General features: G+C 43.6%; 1 protein-coding gene across 1 annotated transcript in view; it reads left to right on the top strand.

Moving 5' to 3' along the window:
* Positions 1-24,936, top strand: part of PDZK1 (PDZ domain containing 1) — a 368,881-nt gene that overhangs the window by 195,894 nt on the left and 148,051 nt on the right. The gene's annotated exons all lie outside the window — the stretch shown is intronic.

Raw genomic sequence — 24,936 nt, forward strand, 5'->3', positions numbered from 1 at the left:
TGCTGCTAGAGAAAACAGTCGCTTGGAACATCACTTGTCCCCTGCTCTGCAAACAGTGCGATGGAATCCAACGTTCTAAAGGACAAACCAACAAAGGCATCTCCCTGTAACATTTCAATGGGAGGATTCCATTTCCAACAGGGCAGGGTTTCCCTAGTACCACCATCTCCAGCTTGGATAGCCTGGGGTGAGTCTTGAACCCAGGCGCATCTAACCCAGACATCAGAATCCTACCACCTGAGCAGTCTCTGGTGCATACAGTCCCTTTTCAGAGCCGTTGCTGAGGGCTAAAGTATATTCTTTTCACTTATAAGGAGTTTGGTGAGAGATTGTGGAGCAGATGAGGCACAAAAATAGGTATTGGTGTTGAGGAGAAAGGTGCTGAAGCTATCAAATCTAAATACAATGGCTCAGGCTCAAGGAATGGAAAAAGACACAGATAAAGAGAGTTGTCATTTTTCCATCTTGCAAGTATTATACTCTGACTCCAATTAAGTTGCTAAACAAGATGCAGAGGTGGTTTCCTTGTATTGTTTTCCCAGCGCTGCATCTGCTTATCATTGAACACACCAGTAGTGTAAGATGTAACACCAACAAATCTATGGTAATTAGTGGGCAATTTTCCTATTTTGAAAAAAACCGTTGCAGGTCATGGCATAACATTTCTTTAGTGGCTAGCTGCTTCCCATCACTTGCAGTTCTCTAACAGGAGCTCCCTTCTCAGACACACACAACCCTATTTGTTTCGTCTTTCTCCAGCATGCTACAAGCTCTTGCTATTATGAAACAATTTTGAATACTGAACAGTTAGTTCCCAGTTTAGTTTTTATAGTAAAAATGAGTTTAAAGTAGTTGAAAAGGCCACACCTAGTATGTGAGAGCAGGCAGTTCATTTTCTCCCTGAATGGCCCCCTAACCCAACTTACAATGGGCATGAAGCTGTGTGTGCATGTTTATTTTAGTGATAAGGTCTCACTTGTAGACCACTGTGAGCTGGGGCACAATTGCATCAAGAGACACACCCATCCACTCAGAGTGTGCTTTTGGACAATCAATCTGCAGTCATCCTCTAAACTCTTAGTGCCAGTTATTTGCAGTATTAACAGTGCCATCTTTGTAACCATGAGAAGAAAATCACTTAACAGGCAACTCCAAACTCAACATATTATACCTGTTAGAATACACTTATTTACTTAGCCTTTGCTGTCCGTGTTACTATGACAGTGTAAAACCCTGGTTTGTAGAGGTGTGAGGGAAGATTCCTTTTTCCCCATACAGGGTATGTGAAAAGGACAGTTAGAAACCTTGTAAAGATTAAAGGCAAATATTTAATGCAACAGCCAAAGCAGCAAACCCATTGAATTCTAGGGACCAGGACTGTGTAGGGCATCCCACTCTTTTAGCCTTGTGCCACTTCCTTGAGCTGTGAGAGTACAAAGATTGTCTTTGTTTATGGCTGCCCAGAAAAAAACTATCATACACACCCCTACCCCACCCATGAATACACACATATCTAGCCCTGGATCAGTCCCTGCTGACACAGATAGGTTACAAAGATGTCTGCCCACCGATGTCCCCAGATTCAGTCCATATCAGACCCCCTTCTCGCCATTATGGCCACACATTTGAGAAGCAGAGGGGTAAGTTAGGAGTTAGGACATGGTGCAGAGGGTAGACGGACAGGTTTGGTCGTGGAGTGTTTCTTCGTGCACTGGCTGTGGGTATGCAAAGCCCGCCAATGCACCACATGAGCCAGTGTGGGACTGGTCTTTGAATAATAGGGCATAGTTAGATCCAAGTTCTAAGCCTTCCACTGTTGCCAACCCAGGGTGCACTTCTGTCACATTTTCATGTTTTTCGTGCAGCCGTGAGAGCTATAAACATTTTTGGAAGTGAAATTTGATTCTCTTGTGTAACCACCTGACTCGGGGGCTGGGGCTTTATGACATATTAAGAGTTTCAAGACTTGGAAAACTTGATGCAGCACAGTTTTTGCCAAGAGGCACCAGGTTACAGATCTTGATCATATAAAATGGTGCAGAAGGAAGTCAGCAATGTTGGTATGAATAATGCTGCATTAAACAACTCACCCGTGTCAAAATTATCTGGTGCTAAAACCTGTAGCTGAGCAAGTCAATACTGTTAGCAAAGCAAAGTAACAACACTAGCACAATCTTACTGAATCTGGAGTCTCAAAAAACAGAGGCTTCCCCTACCTCATGTTCAAATCAATTTTTGTTTCAAATATAAACCTTAGAGCCGCTGAAGACATTTCTAACAGAAACATTTTTAGATAAAAGAATAGTTGGCTTTGTTAGTTAAATAGCTGACATACTAACTGCATATTAAAAATCTTGAGACAGAGTAATGCTAAAAAAAAGTATTTAAGTGCTGACTCATACCAGTTATTTGAGTGGTGATATTTTTAATACAATAATAGTTCAAATCAGATGAATCCATATTCTAGGGAAGGCATATTTTAGCTCCAGTTCTGAAGATGTAAGAAGTTGCTACATAAAAAATGAAGAGTATTAGCAAATGTGTTCTCCTCTCCACCTATAGCCCAAGTTGTCTTATAGGTGCATAATAACTTGTCATCCCAAAATTAAACATTGCTTTCTTCTTTCTACATATCCATTGCATTGAAACGCAAGTTAATTTTTATGCTTTTGCTTTTAAAAAACAGCAGTTACTCCTTTTTATAGCATTAGTTAAACAATTATTAGTTCTCCTAATTACAGTTTAATCTTCATGCTTTAGGACATAACCAGCGGTAGACAATTTTGCAATATCTAGATCTTCATTGGCAACACCCCAGCATTTGAAGACTGAACCTAATTAGTGGTGCCTGCTAGTGGCCACTCTAGTTAAAATTAGTTTCCATTATATTACAGTGCTCCAAGGAACAGTCCTCAACTTTTTGAGCTAAAAGATCAGCCATAGGAGGACTCGAGTTCTTTCTATCCTGCACAGAGCTGATGGAAGACAACACGTTCTCTCACTCGCATACACGCGCACACACACAGATTCTGAATCAGTGAGAACAAAGTTGGGTCTCTAGCCATCCTCAACAAAAACCACCGCTAATTACAGCCTACTTTCTTCTGATGAAAACAGTGTGCAATTTAAGGAGCACAATGCTGAGGAATCTGAAGTGGAAGTAAAGCAGCCAGCCAGTTCTAAACATGGGGAAAGACAAGCATGAAATATAAAATTCAAAGTAGGCAATTTTTTTTAAATGACCTGTATCTCAAGACTAGTTTGATGGATTTTTCTTCCACATTTGCCTTCAGATTAATTCTGATAATTTCCAATGTCCCAAATCAATTATCCAGGTGAGCCATCTATTGCAGCTAAAGCTGAACTTTACATTAGAAGATTGTTGCAACCTCAACTATTGAGAGTCTTATCTCCCCATAATTTCACTTTATGATATCAATGCACTGAAGAAATAATAAGTAACTAACCCTCACTGCCTCCATTCTACAGATGAGCGAAAAAGCACAGAGAAAAGGGACATTTAATGGCCAACATTTTCAAAAGCTTGGATAACAGCAAATACTCACTTGGGTGCCAACCAGGAGGCTCAGAAATGGTGACTAGTCTACACTCAGGCTAACTGAGCAGCCAATGGCTTGTGCATAGGCACCCAGTTAGGTGTCTCCGTGAACCATAGTGCACAGAGCAATGACAAACACATACATTAGAGAGAGAAAGAGAGAACGAATCCAGTATTTAGTGCAGGTTTATAGAATTAATAGAGAAAAGGAGGGAAAGTCAAGATTAGAGCAGGGGCTACATAAGGCAGGGAAGAGATGGAAAGTCCTGTGGCTGACATACCTAACTTTTGGGACAGAGCAGGACAGCACTGTAGAGAGGCCGCAGTATCACACCTAACCAAGTTCCGTGTATACATCATGAGACACTGTGGATTTTTAAAAGATCAGGTTTTTGGGAAAAGATTTAAATTATTATACATTTTTTAAAAAAACTAAACCTCTTTCAAATGAAATCTGAATTCAATACAAAATGGGTTGAGGCCTACTCGTAATCTCTGATGACATTTAAATAAAAAAATATGCTGAACTCATAAACCTGTATAAAAAATGTTGCCTGAAAAGTCAGCTTGTCTAGATAAAGAAAAAATCACGGGAAAACATCTAAACTTTTGAAACAAAGCTCTATAAATATGGCATAATAGTATCAGAGGAGTAGCCGTGTTAGTCTGGATCTGTAAAAGCAGCATCAAGAGTCCTGTGGCACCATATCTGTTCGTCAATAAGGTGCCACAGGACTCTCTGCTGCCATGGCACAATAGGTCTTTCATAAAGGGCTTGATCTGCTAGGGGACCCAGAGGCAGTGCTACTGGTGCAAGAAATTGGCAACATCATCACAGGCATTAGGACAAAGCCTCTTATTTCAGAAGGCACCAACAAGATCATCCACTTAGCCGAGCTGGGTGGTCTCATTCCTATTTTATAGTGTCTCCCTACTTGAGCTCTGACTGGCTCAATTCATAAATTACAAATTTTTTTACTCCAACCAATATGGACACCTACCCTCCAGCTCATGGAAAAACACTGATTGCTCAGTAACTACCGGCCCTTGTGTCTGGGTGGCTTTGGTAAATGGCCTTGTTCTGCTTCCTTGCATGCCTGCACAGACAGGGATACAGAAATCCATTAATTACTCAACTGCCCCCCTCTCTGTCTCTAAACAACCAAATACTGCAGTGCAAAAGGCATGTAGGTTACATGGGCAGAAGCCTTGGATTGCTGGTAGTTCTTGTGTTTTTCTGGGGGCAGAGGAGTTCTGTAACAAGGGAGCAGGAGCAGAGGGTGCAACCAGCAAGAAGCAAAACTGGAGCCAAAGCAAGACACCAGGGAAGAAGAGACCACATTCTTCAGAGTGCAGCCTCTAGTGTTGATTTCAATACCTGGGAACTTGAAGGAAAAAAACCTGCCATGGGTGGAGGTCATAAAAAAGACCTATTGGGGAATATTTTCAAGAAATTCCTGTACCTCTGGGTAAAAAGGAACATGTGCCAAACATAAGCCGTGCAAGAAAGAGCTGCAAGGCCTGGTTGTCGGAATACAACAACATTATGAAAAATGCTCTTCGAGAGGCAGTGACTTTGAAGATGATGATGTGGACAGGTCTGAAGTATCTGAATCAACTGGTTAGTAAACATTTTGCATCATTCTTATGGATGACCCCCCCACACCCCCATGTCTTACTGTGCTGCTTAATGATACATTTGTGTTTTGGGTGATTACTTACTTCTGAATTTCAAAGTGTGTGTATTCAAAATATAATCGGTACGTTCGTCTGTTGTGGGAGTATTTCTCAATTATATTTTTACAGATACTGCTGGACTTCTGAAGTGATTTTTTTATTGCACAATATAGCCATCATCCTAGGTGAAGATTTCCTGTTTAATAGTAAAGCTTTATTAGGCACTTATGAATTTTTACATTTAAAAAGTGTTTTTTTCCAAGCTGTTTGGTATGGTGCTAGAGATAAGGCTTTAAACCAATTTAAATAATCCTTATGCTAGATTAATTATTTTCAATATAAAACTGGGTTTAGAATTAAGTGTATTGCTTCAGCAGCAGTATAAAGAGCTGCAGTAAGAGGAATCTGTATTTACAATCTCATTTTTAAAAGCAGTGCACTGAGTAACACTGAGGGAGTAACAGTGACTTTTTTTACCATATTTTTCAGAGTGCAGGTGACACATAAGGGGCTACGAATTTCCATCATCTTCAATGTCTGTAACTTCACAGTCATGTGCCGGTACCACCAGCAGCGCTGCAACTACAGATTTGTCAGACAGTAAATTACCTGTAACAAAAAACACCACGGCAACTTTCATCACCACCCGGTAACACCCTATATGAACTCATAATCAGGATCAGCAAATTCCAGCAAGACTCCAGAGATGAAAAGATTGCTCGGTTCACTTTTGCAACACAGCCTCTTTTTTGTCTTGTTCAGAACAAACTTTTCATTGCCAAGGTTTGCTCATTATGACCACGCTCCACCCAACAGAGCAGACATTGCTGGAAGGTTCCTGGATACAATCTGTAAGAAGTAAATTGAATAATGTGCAATAAATATTGACAGGAAATTCATTAAACTGAGTCTTGATGGGTGGAGCAACATACATATTGATCCAGTACTCTGTGCTTGTGTGGCAACAAAGATGGAGTTGTCTATCTTACAGAAACAACTGATCCACCAGGAAACACCCATTCAGCAGAATATTTAAGCAGTAGTAAAATTGATAAATTGAACAAAAAATTCAAGTGTGTACCTTTGTCATAGGCAATGCTGCAAACATAGCAAAGATGAGAAGAAATCTAGAAGATAACGAAGGAAACCTGAAACATACAACATATGGGTACAGTGCTCATTTGATGCATCTTTTAGCCAAAGACTTAAGTACAACTCCAGGAATAAGAGAAAATGTTGCTGAAATTGCAAAATATTCTCATCACCACCACTTCACTTCAGCAAAGAGAACAGGGGGATCTAAACTAATTCTCCCCCATGATCTACAATGGAATTCAGTGGTTGACTGTTTTGACCTATTTATTAAGAATTGGCCTATTCTGATGACAGTTTGTGAAGAAAATTGTGACAAAACAGATGGCCAAAGTAGTCAACATCAGACTAAAGAGAATATACAGATATCTATTTCCATAGCCTTAAACAAGCTGTAGAAAGCCTGCTGCTGTACTTCTGAAGTTATTAAGATTTGGAAAGAACTTTGAGACATTAATGAAAGAAATACCCAACAACAAAGTTAAATTGCAGGCAGTAAAGAAGCAAATAGATCAAGTACTTACTCCACTTCATTTTCTTGCTAATTACCAGAGTATATATGTAACAGCTAAAGCAGCAGCAGCTGCTATGACAGGGGTTATCACCAATCATACCAACAATAAATGTCAGGGCTGGAGGTGAACCATTCAAGCAGTACGTATTTGCTGATGATGGTTTAAAGAAAGTCACACCACTGAACTGGTGGAAATCATTAGCTAAGCACCTGGAACCAGAATTTGATGAAGTGCTCAACCAGCTTTAGACAACAGTAGCCTCTTCTGCAGGTACAAAAAAAAAAATTTTCTTCATTTCGACTCATTCATTCCAAACTGAAAAATCAATTGGGAGTTGGAGAAAAAAACAATAGAAAATCTTGTCTGTGTCTTCTAGTCCATGAATAGAAGTAAGGCAGGAGAGGATGAGATCTACTAGAGGATGAGATCTACTAGTTGACAAAGTTTAAAAGACAGTCTAGAGCAGTGGTTCCCAAACTTGTTCCACCACTTGTGCAGGTAAAGCCCCTGGCAGGCCGGGCCGGTTTGTTTACCTGCCGTGTCCACAGGTTCAGCCGATCACGGTTCCCAGTGGCGCAGTTCGCTACTCCAGGCCAATGATGGCTGCGGGAAGCGGCAGCCAGTATATCCCTTGGCCTGTGCCACTTCCAGCAGCTCCCATTGGCCTGGAGCAGCCAACTGCGGCCCTTGGGAGCCTCGATCGGCTAAACCTGCGGACGCAACCCACAAACAAACCAGCCCAGCCCACTGGGAGCTTTCCCTGTACAAGTGGCGGAACAAGTTTGGGAACCACTGCTCTAGAGTAACTTAGGAAATGGTCTCATTTTCAAGAGACTTGGGCAAGTAGGACCTTAAGCTCCAGTCACTTTCACTTAGGCAAATTTTCAAATATGCCTATGCTGACCCCAAATAACCAATTTAATTCACTAACTACAGTTAATCCTTCTGTTTAATAAATCATTTAGCTGTAAACGTGTTTTGATGAGAAATGTATGTACCCAAAACATTTAAGGTTGTTTTAATAAAATATATTTTATATGTTGTTTTATGTTCAATTACATTCCAGTTTCTATCCTAATGTAGCCTGACACAAATCATGAGCAAAAAGTTATTGTTTATTTACTAGAGAATTATCATTCACCACTTTATAGTATACAAAAAAATGTACAATTAATAAGAATCTGAAAATATTAAGCTATACAAATTCTTGAATAAACCTATGTAGTAATCGTGTTCCCTGCTAGGTAGCAAAAAGACGTTCCACCGTTAGGGTAAAGACTCTATTGAGTGGCAAAATCAACATATTTTAATAATTCTATCAACCAATGAGAATGAACCTTTCTTTAGAAAATAAGTGAAGTCAAATGGAAATGTGGCTTAAAATCGATGATTTAAATCAAGACTTTCCACTTGGTGATTGAAATTATGATTAAATCAATCCATCCCGTTGTGAGGCGAGTCAAGGAGAAGGGGAAGGTGGCAAGAGGGAGAGAGAGGCTCAGCAGGAGTCTTCTAATGAGATCCATTCGCCACAAAGGAGCTTCCTTGACTTCCCTACACTTCTGTATGAGCCACGCAGGCCCACTCCAAAGTCAGCGTGCATCTCCAGAGAACTCAACAGGGAGCTAGACCAGCCGTCACAGAGGAGCTGTACCTTCCTCATCCTATTCAGAGGCACCACTGCACTTAGCACCTTTACTTACTGCATCCTTTCAGATGACACTACTGGCCCCAGCTAGTCCATTGTTCGTGTGTGCCTAAGGCTTCCTAAGTGCTGTGATCTGAAGGCCTCCCACAGGCCTGGGTACAGACCACAAAGGATAATATCAAAGGCATAAATGGCCTTTAGGCACCTAACTCCCATTAAAAACCAATGAGAACTAGGTGCCTGAATGCTATTTGTATCTTTGAAAAGTTTTCCCCCATATTAGCATTCCTAGAGATAGGCAGATCCAACACCAGATTACGCTGGAATTCTAACCAGGACAAAATACTCATCTGCATTGGACATAATAGGCAGCATGCACACAACCTTCTGGAGAGGTCCAGGAGAGACAGTGCAGCCAATAGCATGTGTTACGGGACAGAATCACACAACAATTATTTTCCTGCCCTAACCTACATAGGTCTCCAGTTCACTAGATGTGGAACTAAAACATTGGACTGTAGAACCAAACTCACTTTGCTTTCTGATTTCCTCCACCCTACTCAACTGAAGTAATGAGAAATTATTGAAAACACACTGTCAATTGCAGGCTGAAGCTTGAAGAGACAAAAACTTGAGCTCTCCCTACATTCAATGAAATATAAAATTGAGTAACATTTCTGTGATCCATCCCTTCCATTTACCCTGCTCCTAGTTCTGACTGTTCCCACCCTCCGCAAATGTGCACAATGGAGCAGGCAAGAGAGTCGGTTTAAACAGAAACTTTAATTTCATTTATTTTATATAATTAGACTAAAAGAGCTCGTTTTAAAGAGTCTCTAGGAGGATGAAGTAGGGTGGGAAATCAAGGAAAAGAGATGGCAAAGGATGACAGAGGGTAGAACTTGCACAGGGGAGGAGAGTATACAGGGACTGAGGGAGAATTAAGTATTAGTGTACATGCTCTGAAAGGGGATATAAATTATCTGGGAAGATGAGAAATTCCAAAAGGACAGGAGCAGATTATTCAATTAGAGCTAGATTCTCCCCTCACCCACCCACTCACTCAGGTTGAGCAGTACCTTTCTCTTTGGGTAGTCTCCCTGAAATCTAAAACTGCACCTAAGCCAGGGACATGTTTGCACTGGCCATGCTATTTCTACAAGCACCATCTCATTGCTTCAGTTACCAATGGTTCAGAAAGAGCCAAAGGGTGCAGTGAATGGAGGAATCACTGCACAGTTTCACATGGATGACAATCTGTAAAATAGATTGAAGGTGTGGACCTTACAAAGGGCAACCTCTGCATGCTCAGCAAGGAGTTCGAGGAAGAACCCCGCTCTGCTACACCTGGAGAGCTTTGCACCTTCCAACCTTCCTTCCCAGGAGAGTGGGAGAGAGACTCAGTTGTAGTCACCCTCTCCTGTGAGACAAGGACCACCAAATGTGGTCCAAAAACTACAAAATACTGTACAAAATAAGTTTCTTAAAAGAGTTAAAACTAGTCCACAGAGAGATCCAACAAGATCCTCCAGAATGATTCAGAGGGCATCTAAAGCCCATATGCAACAGTAACTAAGGAGGATGTTAAACAACAGCTACTAAAAAGTTAGACATGTTTAAGTCAGTAGGTCCCCAGATTCTTGCCTCCAAGAGTTTTAAAAGGAGCTCTCTGTCCCATTAATGCTGATTGTCAGTAAGTTTTAGGACCCTGGGGAAGTTCAAGGACTGGAAGAAAGCTCATTTTGTTTCAAATTTAAAAAGAGTAAAATGGATGACCTGGGTAATTATAGGCCTGTCAGCATGACATCAGTCCTGGGCAAAATAATGAAATAGCTGATAGGCGACTTGATTAATAAAGAATTAAAGGAGGGTAATATAATTGATGCCAATCAACACAGATTAATGGAAAATAGATCTTGTCAAACTAACTGGATTTTTTCTTTTAAAGAGAGATGGCTAGTTTGGTTGAAGTTAATAGTGTTGATGAAACATACTGAGACCTCTGAAAGGCGTTTGACTTGGTATCACATGGCATATTAAGAAACTAGAACAATACGCAATTAACATAGCATATATTACATGGATTCAAAACTGGCTGATGGATAGGTCTCAAAATGTAACTGTAAAACGAGATCATCATTGAACGGGTGTGGGTCTATCTAAGTCCCACAGGAATCAGTTTTTAGCCCTGTGCTATTTAACATTTTTATTGATGACCTGGAATAAAACATAAAAATCTATCACTAATAAAGTTTGCAGGCGATACAAAGATTGAGGGAGCAGTAAGCAATGAAGAGGACAGGTCAGTGATACAGAGAGATCTGGATCACTTGGTAAGCTGGAGTCAAGCAAACAATATGCAATTCTATACACTCAAATATAAAGTCATACATCTAGGAAAAACAACACAAACCATACTTACAGGACAGAAGAATCGTTCCTAGGAAGCAGTGACTCTGAAAAGGACTCAGGGTGGGGGTGGTGATTAATAAGCTAAACATGAGCTGTAAGTGTGACACTGTGGCCAAGAGAGCGAATGCGATCATAACAAAGGAAATAAGGTGTGCGGGGAGGGAGGTTATTTTATCTCTGTATTTGACACTGGTGTGACCACAATTGGGATACTGTGTTCAGTTCTGGTGTCCACGATTCAAGATGGATGTTGATAAATTAAAGAGGGTTCAGAGAAGAGCCCCAAGAACAATTAAGAATTGGAAAACATGCATAATACCATGGGGCAAGGAGCTCAATCCATTTAGCTTAAGAAAGAGGAGGTTAAAGGGCAACTTCATCACAATCTTTAAATACCTCCATGCAGAACAGAGATCTGATAGATGGCTCTTTGGCCTAGCAGACAAAGGTATGACAAGATTAGTGGCCAGAAGTTGAAGCTAGAAAAGTTCAGACTGGAAGTAAGGCACAGATTTTTAGCCGGGAGGATAATTAATCATTGGAACAGTTTGCCAAGAGTTGTGGTGGATTGTCCAGTACTGGAAAATTTTAAATCAAGCTTGGATGTTTTTCTAAAAAAATATGCTCTATCTCAAACAGGAATTAATTCAGGGACGTTCTATATAGCATACATTAAATAGGTCAGACTAGAGGATCCCAGTGGTCCTGTTTGACCTGGGAATCTATTAAAAACAATAAAAAGAATCAACAGACCCAGAAAGATCCATGTAACATCTTTGCTGTCTTACCACAGCAATCTGGCAGTGAATAGCTTTGCAGATCAGACCCCACAATCTACAAGATTCACCTGGCCACTTGAGCTCTACTGCTCCCTTCACACCAATACGTATTTTTATTTTTATGTATTTCAGTGTACATATTAGAATGGAGCTCCTCTTCAAGGCTTTCAGGGCCTGATTTTTTTTAAAAAAGATATTATAGATAATGAAAACCCCACTAGATGCCTCTCATTGATTTCAGTGGGAGTTGGGCACCTAAATAACTTGAGGATCTGAGCCTTACTGCTTTGGGCCTTCGATAAACCCAATCACATCACCAAGGATAAAACCAGAAGTCTTTCCTCACCCCAAACCGGAAAGTAACCAACCAAAGTATGAAAGACAAGCCCGGCACTACTCCCCTCTACCCATGAGTACCAGCTCTCTCCAACCCCTTCTTCCCCAGGAAAACAGACAACTTTTGCCAAACCTCCTAAAACTAGGAAGTCTGAACTGTCGCAGAGCAAGGCAGGGAAAGGAACTCCCAAATTAAGGACCTGCTCTCAGAGAACTCCTTGCTAGCATCTTCCTTGTCTAAATCAAGGAAGCTCCATTTTGAACACCTCTGCTGAGCACAACTGCAGGGTCTGGCATGGGAAGAAGCAGTGTCTCAAGTAACCAGCTCCAAAACCAGTTAGTGTTTTGCATCTTGAACCTGCTGGCGGCACCTGTAACATGCAGCCTCGTGTAACGCACAAGCATGAACACCAGTGGTAAGGCCCATTGTCAGAAGAAGGGCCCTATCCTTCCACACAAGCTCAGAGAGAAAAAAGCAGTCTCCTCTACAGCTTCTACTTAACAAGTCCTCCACTCTATCTGAGTAACAAACTAACTCATTCCTGCAATCCAGGGAGCTGATTTCACTTCCATCATTTCTTCTCATCACTTCCCCCAACCTGCAAGTTAGCCCTTCTATCTGAACAATTGCACTGAGATGCTAGGTAAGATGGTCACCCACCCAGCGTGGGCAGAAGAGCTGAAGATGTCAAGCTGGGTATTCTCAGCAAGCTAAAGGCATTGCAGCCTGTACCTCTGCTCTAATTCTCCTATGAGCATCATATGTCAAGGAATGACAAGATCAAAGCTTGTAGTACACAGCACAAGATGTACCTTGTGCTGTCCTCTGAGATCTGTTGGAGAAACTAAAGGAACTACCCCCATTTTAGCTGCTGGTACCAGCTCCAAAACATTTCTTTTAGTGTTAGTTATTTCAGTTCTTAAGATAGAAAACAGCAACTCTTTGGTAACACTGCGGTTTATCAAGACCAATCATTTTGCAGATTGGACTCATGTCAGGTAAGGCAGGAGAAAGTTTTTCTAATAACTCTCCCACTACATGTAGTGAGTCATCTCCCCATACTCCACTTGTCCTATCTGCCCGAGACCCTTCTGCCTTTCTCTGCCCCCTTCCCATGCATTCCCATCATGACTTCTGCTCCCAGCATCTCCTATCCCCATCAAAGCTATCCTGGGTTTAGGGTTGCAGTCATCAGCAAAGGCTAGAGTCAGTCTGAAACAAATCAGCAGATTCTCCTTCTGATGAATAGACTCTCCATGTATTCATCATGCAACCAACACACCCTGAACTCTATTAACAGAGCCAAGACTCAGACCAGGACCACTGCAATCCATAGACAGGGAGCTGTACCAGGTGAAGTAAAAGAGATATCACCTTCTGGCTGAGCAAGAAGATGCCATGCTAAGCAGATCTCAGAAGCTGAATTTTGCATTTCTCTCCCTTCTAAACTCAGGTGTCATTCAAACACCTTGTTGTACAGCCAACAGTTATTGTTTCCTGGTTTGGTAGTCCCCTCTAGTGGTTTGTAAGATGTACTACACAAATACTGAATTGAAGCAAAATAATTGAGTATTTTTGGTTTAATTGCACACTAAAATTACTGCAAATATGTCACTTTGGGTGGGTGCAGGGGGGTTAGTAGACTCTAGAAGGCTCTTACCCCTGTCTGTGAGCTCAGTTAGGAAGAATGGACCTTTAGAGCTCATTTATATCAACATAGAAAAGCATTTTTAAAGCCATTCAGAAAAACTAAATTCTTACTCCTTTAAAAAAAAATTTCCTAAAAATAAACTGAAGTCAGATTAAATAAACCCTAAACTCACATGGCCTAATTTAAATTTAACTGGGAGACAGAGCCCAAAGTTACCTCCCAAAGAGGTAGAGGCGGATTTGGGGGAAGTTTGTACGCATTTATAGTTAACAAAATAACAGGGAGGGCACACAAAGGAGGGACCTCATGCCCTTACAAGAGGCAATGGAATGAGATAAGAAACCTCCCCACCCCACTCAAAGGAGACAGACTATTTGAGGAAAATTCCCCGTTGGAACAAAAGGGGAGTTGACTCTAAAAGCCAAACACCCAGGAAGCTCTTTCCAGATAAAGAGCCTCCGTCCCGCCGTCCCTCTGGGCTACTTTTACAACAAAACAAAACAAACCACTAACACAATACATACAATTTGAAGCCAGGACAAAGAGTTGTTTCTCTCTACAGAAGTTGGTTCCTTTCTGCTTGGTTTTCCTGCTAGCAAATTAATTGGGTCCAGCTGCCCCTGCTTCCTCCCCCTTGAGCACCTGAGGGAACCACTCCTCTGGGTTCTAGGCTCTCACTCTCACACGAATATTGCATAAGGCCATGGTGGGGGGCTCCAGAGACCCCTTGGGAGCACATGGCTGTGCTGGGGGCTCCGGGGACTGCTTGGGGGCAGGGGAGCATGAGACCTGGGTGAGTGGGGGGGCTCTAGGGACCGCTCAGAGGCAGAGAGAATGAAGCCCAGGTGAGTGAGGGGCTCTGGGGACTGCTCACAGGGGAGGCACTCTGGAGACCACTCAGGGGGAGGAGACACAGGGATGGGGCAGTGAGCTCCAGGAATGCTGAGAGCACAAGCCCTGCGCTGCATAGCTCCAGCCCCAACTCAGATTAAGCCTGTGCAGAGAGGCAACACATAGCTGTGGCTAGTGGGAGGGAGGCATAGATGAAAGGTTTTTTGGGGGTCACGTGCCCACCCCTTGACTTCTCAGGACACTCATAAGCAAGGAAGCAGCACTTCCCCTGGCAGCATCACTCTCCATGTGTCCCTGCACCATGGGGCAGGAGGAAGAAGCAGGCGGCTGGCTGAGCTCCTCCTCTCCCCCGCCCCACTACATGGGGCTGCTTCCAGGGGCGCTGGAACAATTTGTATAGTGGGGGAGCTGAGAGCCATTGAACCGAACTGTAAACCCTCTCTATGATGGAAGCCACTTTCAGGCAGGGGATGTGAAGGCATCCCCAGCACCCCTAGCTCCAGCATGATCCTCTGGCTGCTTTGCTTTCCCTGCTGCTGGGGTCCCACATATTGTCTCTGCTTCCACCTCCTCCCAACTCACCTCCGTGGATGGTCTGCAAAGTAGGCAGCGGGGCTGGGACTCCAGGAGCAGAGAAGGCGAAGCAGCCCCATGTGGGGCAGAAGGGGGAGGAGGAGCTCAGCCAGCCGCCTGCTCCTTCCTCCCGCCCCATGCTGCAGGGACGCGTGGAGAGTGCACATGAAGCTCAGCCAGCTCCTTACCCCCACTGCATGGACACAGAGAGTGTAGTGCAAGGGAGAGTGCTGCCTCCTCGCTTCTGGGCATATTTTTCAGAGGTGTCCGGAGCAATCTGGGTGGGGGGGGCACATGACCCTGCGTGCCCCACCCACACATTGTCTCTGCCCCTGCGATTCACTGAAAAGCATCTGGCGGTCCGGATTTGGACTGCAGGCTGCCTATTGACTACCCTTGGTTGGAGATCTGTGATCTCTGAGGCCAGCTCAGTCAGAACACAGATGAGAATTGAACAGCAATGAGGCACAGGGAGAGTTTGAGAAATTTTCACACATGCCAGAGAAAACTCACCCTGTCAGGCAGAGAGCAATACAGAACAGTGACCAATCTACCATAAGCCAATTTGGCTGGGGAAAGAAATATACTAATAGCCACTCATGTGAAGGAAGGATGGTACTTGCAAAGTTCTACACTCATTCCCCAAATGCATATGAGGGCTGCTTCCATAGGAATGAGCAGTCTGGTAATTGCAGCAGACTTCCTCCTACTCTGCCTGTCATCTCTCTGTACATTTTACTTCCATCTATCAAGGATTGCGCTATAGAAAATAATCCCTCATATTCAAGGTGCGTTCTGATTACACCCACTCTCTGAATTAATGATTCTCCTTTACCCTGCAACTACTGGCATGCTCTGCAATATGTCACCGTTAAACTTGTATGATAATAAAATATTGCAAAAATATGGGTGCAGACTGAGACTGTAGAGACTATGGGCCCTCATGGCACTACTGTAATATAAATAATAGTACAAAAAATAAATCAACCACCCAACCTACTAGATGCCATTTGAAGGAGCAATGGCTTGAGAAGTTGGTTGTAGGAGTAGTCAGGATAGGCTTAACTCCTTCTGATTTTATAGAAGAAGAAAGGAGGGGGCCTAATTTCATTCCTATTAAATTTTGTGGCCTAAACTTTCAAAAGTGACTGGTAACTTTAAGGGAGACAACACAAGGCGGGTGAGGTAATCTCTTTTACTGACCCACTTCTGTTGGTGAGAGAGACAAGCTTTTGAGCTACACACAGCGGTTTCCAAGACCTGTAGAAGACCTCTGTAGAATTCAATAACTAGTCTCTTTCACCAACAGAAGTGGGTCCAGTAAAAGAGATTACCTCACCCACCTTGGCTTGCTCATATCCTGGGGGGACAACACTAGTAACGTCTAGTGCTTCCAACCTGAAACGCTTTAACGGCCTGATTTTCCGAAAGACCTGAGTACTCACCCTCTGAAAATCAGACCTCTTTAAGGAGGTTCAGGTTGGGCGCCCAAAATTACTAATCACTTTGGAAAATGTAGACCTGTAGAATTTTCCAATAAGCTCTGTAAATGTCAAATCCTTTCATCGCCCTTATAAAACTGTGTTCTACAATTTAGATCCCAATTCTCCAAACACCCATGTGCTTATCTTTACTACTATAAGTAAGCCAATTGATTTCAAGGGGACTACTCATGGAAGTCAAGTTAAGCACTTCTGCAAGTGGCTGAAGGATCTAAGCCTTAACAGGGACAAAATGAATAGGATCAGACAGAAATTTCTCTTAAAATCTAAAAAATTCAAGAACAAATTTTATCATTTCCATAGTTGTTTTAGCCATTCCATAGACTTTTATAGCAGGGCTATACAGTAATTTTCTATTGCATTCCACAAGATGGTTAAAACATTCGATAGAAAAGCTATCCCCTTCTATTAAAGTCTATAAGGCTTTTCCATAAGATTAACACACACAAAATGGTCACTGCATACACATAGACTTTAAGGCCAGAATGATCATCTAGTCTGAATCCTGCACATTGCAGGCCAAAGAACCTCACCCACCTACTCCTGTAATACACACCTAGCCTCTGGCTGAGTTATTGAAGGCCTCAAATCATGGTTTAAAGATGTTAAGTTATAGAGAATTCACGATTAACACTAGTTTAAACCTGCATGTGACCCATACCCCATGCTGCAGAGGAAAGTGAACCCCCCACCAGGGTCTCTGACAATCTGACCTGGGAGGAAATTCCTTTCTGACACCAAATATGGCGCTACCAAATACAGACTTTGGATACACATTGGGTGCAAGTACTAATTTAAGTGGCCAGTTCTGAAACATGGGCTCACACATGCACAGCAAATATCAGAGACATGGGTAAACAGATACCAACCCTCAAATTTGGAAACAAGAAACAAGATGAAAACAAAGACATTTTGCATGAAAGAGTCACACGCTACACTCTCGCTCAGCAGCACAATAGCAGCAGCATTCTGCCCAGAGAACTAGATGACCCAGAACAAAATCCCCACAGATAAGAAAGGTTGACAGAAAGACAGACGTTGGCTTCGCTGATACAGTTAGTATCTCACCTGCCCACAGTTACTGCCAGCTGGAACACTAAACTTAACACTCTCGAACCCAGTAGATTAAATTATGATTTTATTTTCAGTCTTTTAGTGATAAAATCTAGAGAGAGAGAAAGAGACATTTTACTTCCTGTTTCTACAAAATGTTTAATTACTCTAACATTGATTGAAACCTGTTTAAAAAGCCCCAGTCTTCTCTTTCCCCAGCTCTGAGATACTCACAATGTCATTTGAGAAACATGACAAATGAGAGCAAAAAAGCAAAGATTTGTGAATGAAACAGCAGCAGGAGAAGTAAAGGAAACTTTTAAGATTAAGCTTTAAATGTCATGGATCTTTACCGTTCTTCCATTTGGTAATACCTGCCTACCTTAAAGTCTGGCTGTACTCCAGTTTTTAAACTTTATTGTACTACCTTACAATAGGAAACAGAACTGATCTCCTGCCTGAGGTATCCCATAGGCAATACATCTTTGGACTCACTTAACCAGCCATTGTGCCACCTGTCAAGAAGAAAGAGGACCTGAATTATGAAAATCAGTGGAAGTGCCTGTGGCCTGCTCAGGAAGAGGCTATCATCCTACTCAGAAAGTGTTGGGCCAGCAGGAGTTTCACTTGAAAGCCCCAGAGCTATAGTAAAAAAAAAAAAAAAAAGAACTTAGGTACCTAACTATTACCTTAGACTTCTAAATCCCAGAGTCGGGCCCCTCTGGGAGTCACTAAGCTCCCACAAAACCCTGTAGGTGCCTAAACTCACTCAGCACCTAAATATTTGCAGTAAAGTTCTTTAGGGTGTCTGGGTTTCTCCTCCTGTGCACACGCACTCAGGGCCGGCTCCAGGCACCAGCATAGCAAGCAGGTGCTTGGGGTGGCCAATTCAAAGGGGCTGCACTTCGTCTGGTATCGGGACGGGACGTCCAGGTCTTTGGCAGAAATTCGGTGGCGGGTCCTTCACTCCCTCTCTTCCTCTTTGAGCTGCTGCCAAATTGCCGCCGAAGAGGAAGAGAGGGAAGACCCACCGCAGAAGTGCCGCCGTTCATCTTTATATATATATACACATATGTATATATATATTTTTTTTTTTGCGGCTTGCGGCGGCAGAAAAGCTGGAGCAGGCCCTGCGCACACTGCTGCTTCCCTCCAGGCATCAGGACCCCACCTAATCCCCAAAGCCATTAGCACACCAGAAGACAGGTGTTCCTGCATCTAACTTGCCTGGCTTGCCTCCTAGATTCCTATAGATGAGCTTACACAAAGTGACTAGGTGGGAGGAGGCTGACTTCCTTTATAACTTTTAGCCCAGCGGTTAGGGTACTCCCCTGGGAGACCTCTGGTTCAACTCCTCTCTGCCTGAGTGGGAGAAGAGATTTGAACAGGACTTTGCCACCTCTCAAGCCAGTGCCCTAACCACTGAGCTATGCTGTGGGGCTCCCTCAGGCTCTCCTGCTGAAGCTGTTCCACTGTGGATAAATAATGAAAGAATCATTGGGCCAAAGAGAGCACGCACACAGAAGCATGAAAATGACTCTGTAGACTGGTGATTAGAGCACTCACCAGGGAGGTAGGAGACCCAGCATCCAGTTCCCCTGCTCCAGTGACTTTTAAAATTATTCATCCACAGTGGAACAGCTTCAGCAAGAGAGACTATGGGAACCCCACATGCAGATATCCCATAGCCCAGTAGTTAAGGCATTCACAGAGAGATAACAGATCCTTGTTCAAATCCCTTCTCTCCCTCAGCTGAAGGTGAGGATTTGAACTAGGGGTTTCCCACATCCCAAGGGAATACCTAACCCCGGGTTAAATGTTACAGGGGGAGGTGGGCTTCTTCTCTCTCCCCTCCCACCACACTTCTGCTTCTTGCAAAAATGGAATAGATGCCTAGTGTCAAGTCAGGGTTGCACCTCCCTGCAGGCTGGACTTGGGCATCTAATCTCCAAACAGGGAGAGGGCTTAGCGCATGTCCCGCACCGCTCCCATTAGTTAATTTAGGCAGGGAGCAACTGAGTGTACTGGCTTTTATGAATCCTGTTCTGAGGTGACTATCTCCCTCCATCCACTGTATCGGGAGCTTAGGCACCCAGATCAGGCTTTATGTATCCCAGTGATTTTCTAGGTGCCTAAATGTTAAGGTGAGAGTTTGTTAAGTTTTGTTGTGAATCTAGCTCCCCCCCCTCCGAGCCCTGCCGTGCCAGAGGGATGTACTACAGTAGTCCAGGGAACACAGAAGAAGGTGTAGTAACAGAACCCAAGCTATAAGCACAGAGCAGACATATTCTTCTTGCTCTTCTCCAAGAAGGAAACTGGAGAGAGAAACTTCAAATTCCCTCTTCTTCAGCCCCAAAGTACAAACGATATTCAAATAGTACATACTGGTCACTTTTACCTTTAATGCCTCTGTGATGTCAGGCTTTCACATCCGCTGGAGGCTAAAAGGGCATGTCAGAGACTGCACATCAGGGTAAAACCACCATCCGAAGGCCCAGAGAGTGTTACAAAGCCCAAGCATGCACTCCAGCACAAATGGCAAGGGGGCAATAGGGCATTTCCTTCCCACTGTGCATTGTCAGGAATGAGGCACAAGGGTATTTCTGTGGCTTGAGACCTGGTTGGTATCAGGGCACTGAGGCTTTTCTCTGTGTCCAAGAGTGGTCAGTGTCTAGGCTCCGAATGACTTACCTTGATATCATAATGTACAGCCTCAAATGGGTACTACGATGAAAATACAGAAAGAAAGTCTTGTGAGGAGATAATGGAGTACAGAGGAAATGATCTCAGCCTCTGAAAACTCTGGAAGGAGAGCAAGAAACAAAATGAAAGAAAAGTGACAAGCATAAGCCCTGGTGGGCAATTGCCACCGAGTGGTGCCAGGGTGTTTGATGCACAGCAGAGTGAGAGGAGGAATGCTGGATCTCTGAGTGTGAGAGGCAGTTGCTTAGCGAAGAGCGAGTGTTTGGGAATGAAGAGAGATGTGGGCAATGTGTGGGTAATTGTCAGGATGTTATATATGTGAGTGACTTACAGCCAGAAAAGGAATTAATATCGCATTTTTTAAAATGTTACAGTCAGGGACATATTGTGCTACTAGCAAATACTGAACCAGGTGATCCAGTCATTGGCAGATGATATTATATGATGATAATTATATTCTCAGTGACTTTTGATAGTTGGTCCCGAGCCAGCTGCTTCCAAACAATGGTGTGCACCAGCATGCAGCTATTTCCACTGTCCTTCCCTGAAACTTGTGCGTCCATTCCGATGCCAATACATGCAACTTGTCACATTGCAACAATGCTGGGTCAGCCTTAGTTCTGAATTCACTGAACTTCGTGTTGTTAAAATGTCAATCTTATCATTGCATTAGGCTAGTTCTTGGCATAGTATAATAGGGGTAAAGTACAGAATTCAGTGACTCCCACTTGTATCCACAGTGATAAATTAACAACAGAATTTGATGTGAGCAAACAAAATGCATCCCATTGTATTAACATCTGCAAAGCTGACTTCCACCCCAGCCCAGAGTGCTAAGAGCTCAAACTCTCCTCTTCCCAGTTCATAGAATATCAGGGTTGGAAGGGACCTCAGGAGGTCATCTAGTCCAACCCCCTGCTCAAACCAGGACCAATCCCCAGATAGATTTTTTACCCCAGTTCCCTAAATGGCCCCCGCAATGATTAAACTCACAACCCTAGGTTTAGCAGGCCCATGTTCAAACCATCACCATATTTTGGACTCAAGTGTGATCTGGCTACAGCGTGAAAGGAGGAGGTTGGGAACCATTATAGTCAAGAGTGTTTTTCTGTAAATGAGGAAAATTCCTACTCTGGGAACAAAATGGACCTAACTGAAAGCTCATCTACTCATCAGACAGGCCCCACTGTGGTGTATTATGTGGAAAGGGGGCCAATGAAGCCTAGATCAATTGTGCTCATACTGAATTTTAGAGATAACATGGATCAAACTATTAGGGACTGAATCAAAGACACCAACTCACATCATTTTTAACCAATATTTTATCCCACTTTTCCAGTGGTGAAATGCTAACTGCAATATTCTCTGCAACAGAAGAGGAGTGGGATTCTGTTGGTCAGAGGCCAGTCAGGTCATTTGTACTAGTGGTTCTCAAGTTGCTTGCACCAGGGATCCTAAATATACCAGCATCTTTTAGCTGCCACCCACACAATTCCACAATCCTGCGATTATATATTTTGAACCTTTACCAAAAACTATGCCTGCTTCTGGAGTGTGCAGACTTGTTTATTGGAGCTGGGGCTGATTGGGGGACTTGTGTGTCAGTGTTTTGAGGTTTGTGCTCAGTGGGCAGGTGAGAGATTGGTTCTGGGATGGGCAATGCCAGCATGGGGGCTGCTGCTGGCTACTAGGTAGAAGGTTGCTTCTGGGGAAGGTTTCTTCTCTTTTCATCCCTGCTACCACTCCACCTCCACCTCAATCAGCACAGTGCTCGGCTATTGGACAGCGCCACTGCAAGATGTTACAAAATCAATTTCAGGGCCTCTTGAAGTTCCACTTACTCCAGAGCTGAGTGCCAGTCAGATAGGGGAAAGGGAAAGAGGGAGGGTTAAACAGCTGCTGGGGGATGGGAGACGGAGGGCAACAGTAGTAGTGGCAGCAGGAAGTGAGCTGCTCTTTCTTTCCCCTCACCATTGTGATAGCAACCATAGAATACGGACCATCTTTCCCCTCCACTCATGGGATGTGACCCAGCAGCATGACTCATAGACTTTAAGGTCAGAAGGGACCATTATAATCATCTAGTCTGACAACCTGCTCAATGCAGGCCACAGAATCTCACCCACCCACTCCTGTAACAAACCCCTAACATATGTCTGAGTTATTGAAGTCCTCAAATTGTGGTTTGAAGACCTCAAGCTGCAGAGAATCCTCCAGCAAGTAACCCGTGCCCCATGCTGCACAGGAAGGCGAAAAACCTCCAGGGCCTCTGCCAATCTGCCCTGGAGGAAAATTCCTTCCCGACTCCAAATATGGCAACCCTCACAACCAGTTTAGGGTTTTGCCCTAAGAGAGTCCCCGAGATAGGACAGACTCCAACGCATCATCAGGGATCTACAACCCATCCTGGACAATGATCCCACACTTTCACAGGCCTTGGGTGGCTGGCCAGTCCTCGCCCACAGACAACCTGCCAACCTGAAGCGTATTCTCACCAGTAACTGCACACCACACCATAGTAACTCTAGCTCAGGAACCAATCCATGCAACAAACCTCGATGCCAACTCTGCCACATATCTACACCAGCGACACCATCACAGGACCTAACCAGATCAGCCACACCATCACTGGTTCATTCATCTGCACTTCTACCAATGTAATATATGCCATTATAAGCCAGCAATGCCCCTCTGCTATGTACATCAGCCAAACTGGACAGTCTGTACGGAAAAGGATAAATGGACACAAATCAGATATTAGGAATGGCAATACACAAAAACCTGTAGGAGAACACTTCAACCTCCCTGGCCACACTATAGCAGACCTTAAGGTGGGCATCCTGCAGCAAAAAAAACTTCAGGACCAGACTTCAAAGAGAAACTGCTGAGTTTCAGTTCATCTGCAAATTTGATACCATCAGCTCAGGATTAAACAGAGACTGTGAATGGCTTGCCAACTACAAAACCAGTTTCTCCTCCCTTGGTTTTCACACCTCAGCTGCTGGAACAGGGCCTCATCCTCCCTGATTGAACTAACCTCGTTATCTCTAGCCTTCTTGCTTATATATACCTGCCCCTGGAAATTTCCACTACATGCATCTGACAAAGTGGGTATTCACCCACGAAAGCTCATGCTCCAAAACGTCTGTTATTCTATAAGGTGCCACAGGATTCTTTGCTGCTTGTACAGATCCAGATTAACACGGCTGCCCCTCTGATACTTCAAATATGTTAAGAGTTGTTATAAAGAGGACTGTGATCAGTTGTTCTCCATGTCCACTGAAGGTAGAACAAGAAGAAGTGGGCTTAATCTGCAGCAAGAGAGATTTAGGTTAGATATTAAAGGAAAAAATTCTTAAGTGTAAGGCTAGTTAAGCTCTGGAATAGGCTTCCAGGGGAGGTTGTGGAGGCCCCGTTATTGGAGGTTTTCAAAACCAAGGCAGGCAAAAACCTGTCAGGGATGGTCTAGGTTTACTTGGTTCTGCCACAGTGCAAGGGGCTGAACTTGATGACCTCTTGAGGTCTCTTCCAGCCCTAGAATTTCTATGACCAGTCACACTTCAGTGCTATTGTTTCCGGCTCTCTGAGATTCAGGCAGACATTGTTGCATCAAGTACAGTCTGGTCTTGTTTTCAAAGATTTTCCTCCATTTAAAATTAAAACTAACTACTAGAGATTTATGGATGCTGAGACTCCGGAAAGCAATTCAGATGCCTGTCTGCATCCTTACAGGCTAGGCCTTTGTGACCCCTCAACACTAATGTGATCTTCCCCACACTTGGGGAAACACTGGACTAGGGAGTTCTGCATTCCCCTAGGAATAACATCTCCATTCTAGCTCACTACAGAAACTCTTCCCTAAAGCAGATCCCGGACCAATTTCTGTGTGTGTATGGTACAGGGCCATATCTGATGACTGATACTAAGATTTGGAACAAATCCACAAATCCCCAGACTTAACTGCTGCAGATCCTTGGCCTTTGCATGTGCCAGGCTGCAGTCACGATTTAATGCACTTACTGAGTGGATGCTTTTTCTCATTCCTCTTACCTCCTTGCTGTGCGAGAATATTTCCACTGGCCTGGCCTGGTCTGTTGCACCTGTGGTTAGTGGTATGGGCTGAAATGCAAGGTATCTGGGTTTAATTTTCAATCCCGGTCCTCTACTCACCTAGGCTTGGTCTACACACTACCAACTTATGTTGGTATAACTATGTCACTTAGGCATGTGGAAAATCGTAGTTATACCAACTTAACCCCAGTGTATAGCTCTATGCCCATGGGAGAGCTTCGCCCCTTGAGATAGCTATCGCCTCTGGGGGGGAGGTGCCTACGCTGACGGGAGAAGCTCTCCCGTTGGTATAGCTAGCGTCTTCACTAAGCACTACTGCAGCGCTGTAAGTGCAGACAAGCCCTAAGCTAGTAGAGTCCAGGGATGCTTTAGAGGCAACACCATCATCCCTGGGAGAGTGAATACTGAGCTAGAAATAACAATAATGGGCTCTGAAGGGAGCATCATCCAGCCTTCTTCAGTCCAAGAAAGATTATCATGATGTGGTGGTTCCAGAGGGAAAGCTTTCACTG

Source organism: Gopherus evgoodei, chromosome 1 (genome assembly GCF_007399415.2).
Source record: "Gopherus evgoodei ecotype Sinaloan lineage chromosome 1, rGopEvg1_v1.p, whole genome shotgun sequence".
In the NCBI taxonomy this organism is placed as follows: domain Eukaryota; kingdom Metazoa; phylum Chordata; order Testudines; family Testudinidae; genus Gopherus; species Gopherus evgoodei.